General features: G+C 35.4%; 1 pseudogene; it reads right to left on the reverse strand.

The window, feature by feature from the left end:
• Positions 1-5,002: 5,002 nt before the first annotated feature.
• On the reverse strand, positions 5,003-8,623 carry LOC129490763 (histone-lysine N-methyltransferase SETMAR-like; annotated as a pseudogene).
• Positions 8,624-13,845: the final 5,222 nt, after the last annotated feature.

The following is a 13,845-nucleotide window of genomic DNA, read 5'->3' on the forward strand; positions in this document are numbered from 1 at the left end:
ACTTTATTACAATAAATAAATTGTGATATATCTACACCATGAACTACTACTTGGCAATCACAAAGAGTGGGTTATAGATATGTTTAACAATGAGAATAAAACTCAAAATAGGCTGGGTGTGGTGGCTCATGCCTGGAATCCCAGCACTTTGGGAGGCCGAGGCAGACAGATCACTTGAGGCCAGAAGTTCAAGACCAGCCTGGCCAACATGGTGAAACCCCCATCTCTACTAAACGCGCATGCACACACACACATACAAAAACACACACACACACACACACACACACACACACACACGGAAAACCTCAAAATAACTAAGCTGAGTGAACAGTCAGACCAAAAAGAATACGTACTGCATTATTTTATTTTTATAAAATTATAGTGAATGATTTAAAAAATACTTAATAACAATACAAATATAAAAATTATGGAAATAAATTCAAGCAATTCAAGTAATATAGTGATGTATTACATATTGTTGACAACATTTCTTAACATCCCTTTAGAAACTATAAAATCAAAAGCATTTATGGATACCAGACCTCCTTACTTCCCAAAATACAACTGTTATGGATCCATGGATAGGTGAGTGATTGGAGCAAGAGTCAGGGAAAACCAGAGGCGTTAATGAGAGAAAAATGTTAAAGGAAAATTCTTTTTCTCTAACATTTCCCCTGCACTGCCTTTGGATTATTATACCCTGTAATTTCATCTATTGACACCAACAGTCAAGTTGGTTGGCATCTATGTGGTTGATTTGGAAGGTGGAGTTGAAAGTTAATGAGAAAGGTAAAGGCTGAACATGACTTACAAGTATTCACTCAATCATTTCCCTCTGTGTTTCGTACATCTGGCTTCTCAAGATTGATAGTTAAATTCTGACAGTATTGCCACTTTTTGCTACTTCTTCTCCATGAGTTTAAAGATGAAACTGATGAAAGAAAAGCAAACTGGTATTATTAATATTTAGTTTATTGTGCTTCAGTTCATCTACTTTAAGGATTAATCTCTCTCATCTCCTTGAACTCACCAAGACTGAGACAGACTAGGGTTTTGCCATCAGCCATTCCTTTATAGATATTACCAAAGTTGCCCATAGCACTGGGGACTATGACCCAAACAAGCCAAAATATCTATACATCTGAATAGTTCAAATAGACCTAAACAAGCCAAAATAGCTACATATATGAGGAGTTCAAATATTATTATTATTTTAAAGGATTATTTATTATTTTAAAAGATTAATTATTATATAACATTTTATACCCTCATATATCACCATATTTGTGGAACAGGTGGGGCAATAATATAAAATAGGCAGGATACACATATTCAGTTAGATAAAGAAGCTATTATTCATATAAAGCAAGAATAGAAATCATACAAATAACAACAGAAATTTTCATTTAGTGAAAATGTCAAGTATGAAAAAAGTTGCTAAATAAAGAAATCAATATGTTGAAAATCAAACATGGAAAACAGCAGGATTGATAAAAGTTTGGAGTAAATAATTAATTAATGACATATTAAAATTGAAAAAATTTTCCATAGGGCAATAGGAAATCATAAAAATAGATTAAAATAGTAAATACAATTAAGATATACAGATAGTATGTTTAATATATCTGTATTTTCTATTGTTTTATATAATTGCACTTAGAAATAATATTTTCTTTTTGGGATTTTCTATTCTTTTTTATTAGAAGCTTTAGCTTTCAATAAATATATACAATTAAATTTTCAATAAATATATAAAATTTCACACATTTTAATATGGTAATACCATAAGTACTATAAATCATTTGAGCTATGTTTTGTTCTAAACAATTTAAATTATGTTTATTCTTTAACTATCTGGGAAAAACTTGCAAAAATCTTATAACATTTGTGTGTGTGTGTGTGTGTGTGTGTGTGTGTATTTTCATTCATTTACAAAAGAATTAAGAGCAACTACTGATTTTCAGTTGGATACCTAGAAGACTACACTGTGGAAGCATGGTGAATCTAATACAGACAGACCCTTACCCCCGAAATGTAGCCAAATGTTGAGTAATCTCAGTTTCTGAACATCATTTAAAAAAAACCATGTAAGACACTTTAGACAACAAATACTGAGAAAACGTTTTGCTAAAATATATGAATAAAAAGAAATAGTAATAGAGAGAAGGAAATGATGACAGATATAAAAGTAGAAAATTGTAAGAATGCATACAGTGCAATAAGAAAACTGTACATATGTGGGTAAATATAAGTAAATGTTTGCATAAAAACAGTAATAATCCCTTATGAGGTTTAAATGCATGTAGAATAAAATTCAGGACAACAATAACATAAGAGGTAGAAGGAGTTAAATAGAAAAGTTTTTGGAGGCTTTGACATTGTCAGTAAATGAAAAGTCATCTTTACGTTTAAGGCTAGAATAATTGAAAGATGCATCTTTTGAATAACTAAAAAGAAAGAGAAGCTCTACATAAAATGTTAGAGATAAAAAAAGGTAGAGTAAAACAGCTTGTTGATCAATCAAAGACTGGCAAATAAAGAAGAGAAAAAAGCATATATAACAATAAAGTCGAACAGAAAGAAATACAAGATGTAACACTTTTTAAAAAGTTAGTGTATTTTTATTAAGATTGAAGTAGAAATTGAAGCAATCAACATGTCTAGATATTAAGTAAGTCATGCCAGTAATGATCATGGTTTACTCCAAAAGAATGACACCACAATTCTACATTTGTATGCAGGAAATAATACAACTTCAAAATGCATAAGGTAAAAAAAGGACAAAACTGAAAGAACAACTCAAGAAATTCACAGTTGAAGTGGACATCTTTAACATATATTCCTGGATAGTTGATAGAACAAATAGAAAAATGACCAGTAAGAATACAGAAAACATAAAAAACATCACAGATGAATTTAACTAATATATAAAAAAGTTAATTGTTTTTCTTTTTTTTGGTAGTTAAAAGGTTTAATAGAGTGAAAACAGAGCTCCCATAAAATGGGAGGGGACCCAAAGTGGGTAGCCATTGCTAGCTTGAATGCCTGAGTTTATATCCTGATCATTGTCCCGCCCCTTGTGCTCTCAGGCGATAGATGATTGGCTATTTCTTTACCTCCTGTTTTTGCCTAATTAGCATTTTAGCAAGCTCTCTTTACCACCTGATGATTGGTCGGGTGTGAGCTAAGTTACAAGCCCCGTGGTTAAAGGTGGATGTAGTAACCTTCCCAGCTAGGCTTAGGGATTATTAGTTGGCCTAGGAAATCCAGCTAGTCCTGTCTCTCAGTCCCCCATCTCAACAGGAAAACCCAAGGGCTGTTGGGGAGGTTGGCCGACGACCACTATAACTGCTTCCTGCTGAATTGGGGCGTAGTAGGTGTTGTGCAGTTGAGATTTCCTCAGGAGGGGTGCCTTCGATGTCATTAACATCGGAGCTGGGCTGGCAGGCTGGTCCAGAGGTCCGCAGTAGCTCTTAGTCATGGACTGCATCTGGGGCTCCATTTGAAGAATGATTTGTAGTTTTACAGCTTTGATTCTGGAAGAGACAAACTTAACAAGGAGGTTAAAGATACAGGGATTGAAATGCATAGCCTGCATACAGGGGATTATTTCTTTGGCACACTTCACAGGACCTGACTATCTGCTTGATGTTTTGAAAAGTCCTGGTCCAATAAATAATAATTTGGCCATCTGATGGGTGCTATCAATGCCTAAGTGAAAGGTTCGATGAAGGATTTTAAGTAATTTCCATTGGTTAGTTGCAGGCAAAATATAGCAGCATCACAAAAATGTGCAACATAAAATACCAAGTACCATGGAATAAACTTATAAAACAACTAAAAACAACAAACTTTATGAATGATATTTAAAAGAACTCAGATATATGGAGGAATAAATCATCATCTTCATGGATTGGAAGACTTTATAAAGATTTCAGTTATTCTCAGATTGGTTTACAAGTTCAATGCAGGACAACTTTGGCTATTATTTTAGGGATAACAACCATACATATATATTTAGATGTCAAGTGGTTGAAAGGTAAGAAAGAGAAGAATGTATAGGGATGACTGAGGTTTTGTATTTAGGTGGCAAGCAGGGTAGAGATGTCATCATCTGACATTACATGTCCCTCTCCAGACTTTAGGCAACAAAATGCAGGCATACAGAATTAGTCACGTACTTTCTTTTGAAGTTTCTTTAGAAATTCCCATATAAATACCAAAATCATTCTGAGAAATTTTGGAGTGTGACAAGAGTTTTGAAGGAAAATGTCTCGAAATTGCAGCCCCACTGCTCCTTTGATAAGTTAATGAAATCTGGTTGCAAATCTAATCTATATTTATAGCAGGTTTTGCTTTATAAAAAACACCATTGATCTAATTCCAGTCATTTTCCTAACACCTCAAATAAGGCATCAAATATTTTGTTAGAACTTTTCTTTGCTAACAAAAATAATTTAATTTTATTGAGGAATTTGGAATATTCAAATACTATATCTGTGAACAGACAAGAAACTTAAATAATCGATGAAAAAATGATAGTATTCAAGCAATACTGGCCCTATTACTAAGTGCTGGGAGAACACTGAGGAAGTTATTAAAATTTGGAGTTAGGCTGATAGGTTTTTGGATTCTATTCATGTATATATGGCATTCATCTAGCACTGATGCTGCTGACTTTTAAGTCAAGAATTCCTGAGTAACTGTGGCTTTGTTGCTCACAGATCTATTCCATCCCATCAAGCATGGAGCTTACACAAACACACACTCATGCGTGTGTATACATATGATCAGTATATATGTCATATATATATATATATATATATATATATATATATATACTGTTTTACTGTTCACCCAAAATATATATGCATGTTATTTTGAATTAAAAGGTTTTGTAATTTAATATTGTTAAATCTATAGTATTAGGTTGATACAAAAATAATTGTGGTTTTGGATTGTGAATTTTAAATCGTTCTAGCTAGGCTCAAACACATCTATATTAATCAAAATAGACACCATTACAATCAACACATTTTTGCCAACAAGAAATAAGTTTGCTTACTCCCATGGCATAAAAATCCATGTTTTGGGATTCAGTGAACTCTTGGAAAGCATTTTCTGCATCCTGCTGGTTGTAGAAACAATTTCCCTGCAAAAAATTGTCGAAATGCCTGAAGAAGTGGTAGTTGGTTGGTGAGAGGTCAGGTGAATATGGCAGATAAGGCAATTTTGTAGCCCAATTTATTCAACTTTTGAAGGGTTGGTTATATGACATGTGATCAGGCATTGTGGTAGAGAAGAATTGGATCCTTTTGGTTGACCAATGCCGGCTACAGGCCTTGCAGTTTTTGGCACATCTCATCGATTTACTGAGCATATTTCTCAGACATAATGGTTTCGCTGGGATTCAGAAAGCTGTAGTGGATCAGGCTGGCAGCAGACCACCAAATTGTGACCATGAGCTTTTGTTGGTGCAAGTTCAGCTTTGGGACGTGCTTTGAAGCTTCTTCTCCATCCAACCACTGAGCTGGTTTTTGCAGGTTGTCATATAAAATCCACTTTTCATCACATGTCATAATTTGATCCAGCAATGGTTCATTGTTGTGTAGAATAAGAGAAGACGTCACTTCAAAACAACAATTTTTTAAAATTTTTGCTCTGTTCATGAGGCACTTATCAAGCTTTTTCACCTTTCCAATCTGCTTCAAATGCCGAGCTACTATAGAATGATTGATGTTGAGTTCTTTGGAAACTTCTCCTGTAGTTGTAAGAGGATCAGCTTCAATGATTCCTCTCAATTTGTCGTTGTCTACTTCCAATGGCTGGCCACTACACTCTTCATCTTCAAGCCTCTTGTTTCCTTTGCAAAACTTCTTGAACCACCACTCCACTGTACATTCATTAGCAGTTCCTGCGCCAAATGTGTTGCTGATGTTTTGAGAGTTGTCTCTGCTGCTTTACGGCACATTTTGAACCCGAATAACAAAATTGCTCGAATTTGCTTTTTGTCTAACATCATTTCTATAGTCTAAATAAATATAAGATAAATAACAAGTAATGTCATTAGCAAAAAATTATAAATTGAGAAATGAACATTTAAATGATGTATAACCTACATTCATTTAAGAATATATTCCAATATCAAACAAACAGCAAATCTCAACAATGCAAAAAACCACAATTACGTTTGCACTATCCTAATACTCTTTGCCATTATGCTTTTTCTTTATCAATGATATTATGGGAGTTTATCCACAATAATTTTTGATATTATTGTAATGGATTTTTCGTGATTGAAAATGCAAGAATCACAACCCAGAATATGATAATAATTGGCCATGGTCATATTAATTATAAAATTATCTTACAATGTGTGATAATTATGAATTTTATATTAACATAATCTCTTTGTGATTAATGTGCAATCTCTTCAGTTTTTTTTTTTTTTTTTTTTATTATACTTTAGGGTTTTAGGGTACATGTGCACAATGTGCAGGTTTGTTACATATGTATCCATGTGCCATGTTGATTTCCTGCACCCATTAACTCGTCATTTAGCATTAGGTGTATCTCCTAATGCTGTCCCTCCCCCCTCCCCCCACCCCACAACAGTCCCCGGAGCGTGATGTTCCCCTTCCTGTGTCCATGAGTTCTCATTGTTCAATTCCCACCTATGAGTGAGAACATGCGGTGTTTGGTTTTTTGTCCTTGCGATAGTTTACTGAGAATGATGTTTTCCAGTTTCATCCATGTCCCTACAAAGGACACGAACTCATCATTTTTTATGGCTGCATAGTATTCCATGGTGTATATGTGCCACATTTTCTTAATCCAGTCTATCGTTGTTGGACATTTGGGTTGGTTCCAACTCTTTGCTATTGTGAATAGTGCCGCAATAAACATACGTGTGCATGTGTCTTTATAGCAGCATGATTTATAGTCCTTTGGGTATATACCCAGTAATGGGATGGCTGGGTCAAATGGTATTTCTAGTTCTAGATCCCTGAGGAATCGCCACACTGACTTCCACAATGGTTGAACTAGTTTACAGTCCCACCAACAGTGTAAAAGTGTTCCTATTTCTCCACATCCTCTCCAGCACCTGTTGTTTCCTGATTTTTTAATGATGGCCATTCTAACTGGTGTGAGATGGTATCTCACTGTGGTTTTGATTTGCATTTCTCTGATGGCCAGTGATGAGGAGCATTTCTTCATGTGTTTTTTGGCTGCAGAAATGTCTTCTTTTGAGAAGTGTCTGTTCATGTCCTCTGCCCACTTTTTGATGGGGTTGTTTGTTTTTTTCTTGTAAATTTGTTTGAGTTCATTGTAGATTCTGGATATTAGCCCTTTGTCAGATGAGTAGGTTGCAAAAATTTTCTCCCATTGTGTAGGTTGCCTGTTCACTCTGATGATAGTTTCTTTTGCTGTGCAGAAGCTCTTTAGTTTAATGAGATCCCATTTGTCGATTTTGGCTTTTGTTGCCATTGCTTTTGGTGTTTTAGACATGAAGTCCTTCCCCACGCCTATATCCTGAATGGTATTATAGTATACAAAATGCATTCCTATATGCTCTCTCATTGACTTTGTAGCTAACTTGGTGAAGTAAATTTTATTATATACAGATGCATAAAATAAAGTTCAGAGAAATTAAATTGCTTGTTAAAATATCGTATAACTTCTAAGTGTCTGATTTGAAGTTAGTATTCAAAACTAAGCATCTACCCTACAAATATGTTGCTTCTTTTATTGTGTTTCTATGACATCATGAAGACATTGAACAGGTTTTCAAGTTTTATTTCCTGAAAGATTAACCCTCTATCATGTCAAAATATTCAGACTCTTTAAATTCTATTTTAACCCCAAAATGGGGTTGCAGAGGGCAAGTTAGGTTGATAATGTGGACATGTTCTGATCATTTTGTAATTGCGACAGCTACTAGCTCTGGTTCTCTACAGCTCTTTTCCCACACTAAAATTTCCTAGGCTCTTGAGATGCAGTAAAATTTGAATGTAGACAGAAATGGATTTGTGTGTGTGTGCGTGTGTGTGTCTGTGTGTGTGTGTGAGATTCACAGTGCTCTACAAAAATAACCTTAATGAAAGAGGATCAGAATTTTTCACATCAATATAACAAAACAGAGCATTTATGCAAATATCCCCATTGAGTGTTTCCATTATCAGACTATTCTTCATTGATTCATGCAATAACAATACCAACTTGATACCATAATGACTCAAAAAGAGCATCTCTAAAGTGTGCTTTTCCTTGAGCAAATAGAACTCAGTGAATAGCTTTAGTACAACAAGACTCTCCTAAACTCTCTGAATATCTTATAGCTGCTTCCATTCATAAAAATAAAGGTAAACTAGACCATAGGTAGGGAAGGTACAGATGGTAGCGAAAGGCCCGAAAGAGGAAGTAGCATGAATGTGGCGGCACTGGGGTTAAAAACATAATCTACATCAGGTGTGTTCTGAAGACTGTACATATTCAGTAAGTGTGGAATGTACATGTGACTATGACAAGAGGCATAGTCAAGAGATAAGCAGAGGTCAGAACACAGTTGTATGATGTGCTTAGGAATTTGAAGATGGCAGATTGGATGTTTGGGAATAGTCATTTTGGATTCACTGTGGAGAATAGAATAGAGATGGGGAGAATGAAAACAATGAGAATCAATTTGAATACTTCAGCAGCACAGGTAAAATGTATCATAGGTCTGAAATATGGCAGTAGCTATAGATAAGGGAAGAGTGAAAGTAAGTGGAAATATCAGGACATAAAACCGTGAAATGATTCAAGTGTTCATGTAAGTGGCATTTGTATATTTGAGCTTAAATAACTTGAGTTTTCTCATTTGCTTATTGTTGTTTTGTTGTTGTTGTCTTACAATATATTGTAAGCAAAATTCTAAAGAGTGCAAATTTGACTTCAGACTTCCTCCCATTCTCCAATCACATGATTTTAATATGACTTGTTGCCTACATAGTTTCCCACAGGCTAGCCCTATATACTCAAGTTTACTTCCAAGGACATGAACAATAGCCTGAAACTTCTATTCTCTAATCAATTTAATTATTTTTTCCAAATGTTTCCTCTATGATAATTGAAAATGATAAAACAAACTAAATCAGAGATGTCCAAGAGTTGACTTTACATTAGAATCATCTGTGTTACTAAGTTGTAGGATGTCTAAGAAACTGAGAGCTATAGAAATGGAATGTATAACCAGGAATGGGGCTTACTTTTAAAAACATTTAAACATTAATTCCCCAGCAAATCCTTGGAATTTTAATATGATTATCACCACAAAATACAGGCTTACAAGGTAGTTTAATAGTTTGGTTGCTGCTATATTCCTTCTTAAACAACTTATTTCATTTTGAGATCATTCTGAATTGTTGAAGGATATGTAAGTTATAAGAAATATTTTGTAAACTGAGAAAAAATACCGTATTAAGTTTAAACTACCAGACATGGAAGTATTTTATTGTAGGTGCTTTCTCTGTTAGAGTGGAGAGGGTGTATTGAATTCTGCCTTCTCACTTTGTCCTTCATTATTGTTTCCATCTTTTTTTAGTGTTAAGATCAGCTACTCTCCCTTTATTGTAAAAGCTTCTTTTCTGCAGATTACCTTGAGTGTCCTATATTCTTAACCTCAATTGGCTTCCATCTAGAGCACTTTGTGTAAGAAGCTGTATATCAACAACTGTGATATGGAATGCAGCATCACAGGTTTCTTTGTTTCCGAAATAGGTAATGCGTGTGCTCAGGATAAGTTCTCAGTGAAAAGTCTAACCTGTTGCAATATTCAGTTGAGGTGTTACAATAGATCCCTGGTATTTTAAAACACCATCAATATGCTTTGAGAGAAATAGTCATATGTTATTATTGCCAGCACTCATACAAGATCCCACCAGGCTGCCAAAGAAATCTACTTACTATTTAAACATCTAGTAAGTATGCTTTCTCAATGAAAGTCAGTCACAGGTAATTATGGAAAACTAAGTCTGTATATTCAGTTCTGTTTTGTAATGAATACTAACAAACTCAAAGCTATGGCTTTTACCTTATATGGAAGAGAAAGGAAATTGAATATTTATCAAGGTCCCGCTACGTTCATACTATATTCACAAAAACACTGGGTAATGCTATTATTCTTAGATTATCAAAGAGAAAGTTGGGGCCTGGAAGATTTTTTTTTCTAAATTTGCACAAACAATAAAAGAGTGAAATTTGAAGTTTTTCCAATTGCAAATCTGTGTTGTTTCATCTGTGTGGAAGCCTTATGTATACACTAGCCCTCTTGCTTTCTTCTTTCCTTTCTCTAGGCTGTTCTTAGGATCATCTGGCTCATGATATCAGAGTTTGAAAGTTCTCAACTTGCTCCTTCAAACCTTCCCCCAACTCCCAATCAGATGACTTGTTGCTAGGAATTACAATATTGGTTTCTCACCATTTCTTTTGAACTGAGTGTCTGATTATTATACTTTTCAGCAGGGTGGAAGTGGGAGAGAATGCTGTCATAGCTATGTCACCATTACTCATATTCCTTTCAAATTCCTTCTAACTTTCCTTCATCTGACTCAGTGCATTTTCTGCCCATGGCCCCTCAAATTCATGTCTTTCTCACATACAGAATATATACATTTCATTATAATAGTCCCCCAAATCTTAACTCTTTACAGCATCAACTAAAAAAATTAAAATCTCATCTAAATATTATCTAAATCTGATATGGGTGAGTCTCAATGTAGATTTATCCTGAGGAAAATTCTTCCCCAGTTGTGAACCTATAAGTAAGTTTTGTGCTTCCCAAATACAGTGTGAGATAGGCATAGGATAAGCATTCCTATTCTAAAGGGAAAAATAAGAAAGAAAGGAGAAACAGGTTCCAAATAAGGTCAAAACCAAACAAGGCAAATAACATTAAATCTTCAGGCTTAAAAATAATCTTCTTTAAATCCATGTCCCACTCCCTGAATACACTGGGGTAGGGGTTGAGTCCCCAAGGCCATGGGGTTGGGGGAGTTACCTTCGCCGCTTTGCTAAGCATAGCACAACAGCAGCTCTCATGGATTGGAGTTGGGTAGATGTGGGCTCTTCTGGGCTGGCATTGCACGCTGGTGGCTCTATAATTATGGGTTCTTTGAGGTAGCCTCACCCGCACATCTCCAAAAGGCTTTTCTCTTGTGGGGACTCTCTTCAGTGGTCTTAGCCCCATGGTGTCACCTTACTGGGAGTTTTCTGCAGCATTTCTCTGCCTGGTCCCCAAAGCTCTTCAAGGCATCTTTTAAAATCCAGGTGGAGGCAGCCATGCTTTCATAGTTCATACACTCTGTGTGCATGCAGAGTTAGCAGCACATGGACGTCTCCAAGGTTTACCACCTGGGGCCATCTGCACCGCAGCTGGAGAGGCCAAGGAGTGCTGTGCCAGAAAGTATGGAGCAGAACCTTGAGGCCATGCTAGGCAGTGACCTCTGAGGTCCCATGGGTACCATGAGCCTCTCTCATAAAACTATCCTGCCCTCAAGGGCCTAGCACTCTGGGCCTGTGATGAGAATGACAGCCTCAAAGATATCTGAAATGCCTTTAGGGTCATTCTTTCATTGTCTTGCTAAATAGCATCTGGCTTCCTTCTATTCATACTAATGTCATTATCAAATATTCACTTGGCCACACCCTCAGTGTCTTCTCCCTAACACACTTTTTAATTTTTTTACAATCCGGCCAGGCTGACACTTTTTCAAATCTTTAACTTTTTTTTAATTATAAATTCCATCTTTAAATTATTTCTCTCCTGCTACATTTTGCTATAAGCAGCCAAGATTAGCCATGCAGCTCCTTCCACATTTTGCTTAGATATTTCTTCCATCAAATATCCTAGCTCATTGCTGCAGGTTCTGTCTTCCACAAAGCACTAGGACACAGACATAATTCAGCTGAATTCCTTGCCATTTTATAACAAGGGTAGCCTTTCTTTCAGTTTCTAATACATCGTTTTTCATTTCCATTGTAGACCTTACCAGAACTAGCTCTCATGTCCACATTTCTACCAACATAATCATGACCACTTAAGTAATCTCTATGAAGATTCAAGCTTTCTCTACACTTCTCCTCTTCTTCTAAGCTATCACCAGAAGAGCACTTTAGGGTACAGCCTCTATCCATTACCCAGTTCCAGAGTCACTTCCAAATGGTATTTGTCACAGAAGCACGCCACTTCTCTCTCTCTCTTTTTTTTTTTTCTCTAGCAACGCCAGCCTGAGATAGCAACCCCAGCCTGAGAAACACACCACTTCTCGGTACTAATTTCTGTCTTAGTCTGTTTATACAATCATACGAAATACTTGAGACTGGGTAGCTTATAAATAACAGAAACTATGAGTTTTGAAGGGTGAAAGTCCATGGTCACAGTTCTGGCAGATTCAGTTTCTGGTGAAGGCCTTTTAGCTGGGAGGCCTTATGCCTTGCAAAAGAGTGCCTTTTAGTTGTGTCCTCACATGGCAGAAGGCAGAGGGGCAGAAGGGCCTGAACTCATTCTCTCAAACCTGTTTATAAGAGTGCTAATTCCATCCATGAAAGTTGAGCCCTCATAACCTAATCACTTCCTAAATCCCCCATATCTTAACACGTTGCACTGGGGATTAAGTTTAAATTTGAATTTTGAAGATGACACAAACATGCAATTCATAGCATCAAGAAATGTAGCCTATGTATTCTGCTTAGCCAAGTGAAGATAAGAATGTAGATATCTACATAAAATGACTGTCAATTTATCTGTTTTCATGTTTAAGTAATCTTTTGTTGAAGGCAGTGAACTGAATTTTAGATATGATAGGATCAGGCCCAGGGAAAACTAATTAAACAAACTGTTGATCACTTGTATTTCACTAAAATAGGCAGGATCTTCAGGGACTTGTAAATTCCCTAGGGATCCAAGAAAATCGTGATGGATGTACTTAATAAAAGATAATTAAAGTGTAAGAGGCAGAAAAGAAGGGTCTATTTGATTCTGAAATAAACCTTATCAATTACTTGAAGTAATTTATAATTATTTTATTGAATTGTCAGATAATCATTTCAACTTTATATTGCCTATTGATCCCTTAATTCATATTTTCTTATTTATTCATTCATTGAATTATTTTTCAAAAGTAATACCTCACATATAGCAAATTTATGTTTACTATGTTTTAGAAACTGTGATGGGGTTAATAATAGACCAAAGAATAAAACAGATATGGTATTCACCATCACAAAGGCTAGATTCTGTCTGTAGAGAGACATTAAAGAAGTGATGACATAAAAATTATAAAATTATAATTGTTAGAAATGTCATAATGAAAGCAATCATTGTATGCTGTTAAACTATATGATAGGGAAAACCAAATGTAAATTAAGTCTGGTAAATTGGGCAGTTTTGAGTCAAAACTGTGATGGGTGATGAGACATTTCTGAGATGAAGGATCTTAGTCAATCTAGTATAGTATAACAGAGAATAAAATTATTAAAATACTGGGTAAAAAGAATTAGGGTAGTGTTAAGTGTATGATCAGGCAGACAGTCATATGAAGAATACCTGATTGAAATATTAGATTGATGCAAAAGTAACTGCAGCTTTTGCCATCGAAACAGAAATATTAATAGATTCCTTACAGTCATCCTAAATGAAGAGCAGAATTTAGTTATGTGAAGAAAGGAATAAAAGATGTTCTTGACCTGGAGAAAACTTAACGAGAGGCATAAAGATAAGGCAAGGCACTGTAATTATTGTACTGTGCTATTCATGGAATTTGCAAGTAACACTACTGGAAAGGTAGGCAGAGCCAGAAAGCCCAT

Source organism: Symphalangus syndactylus, chromosome 9, assembly GCF_028878055.3.
Source record: "Symphalangus syndactylus isolate Jambi chromosome 9, NHGRI_mSymSyn1-v2.1_pri, whole genome shotgun sequence".
In the NCBI taxonomy this organism is placed as follows: domain Eukaryota; kingdom Metazoa; phylum Chordata; class Mammalia; order Primates; family Hylobatidae; genus Symphalangus; species Symphalangus syndactylus.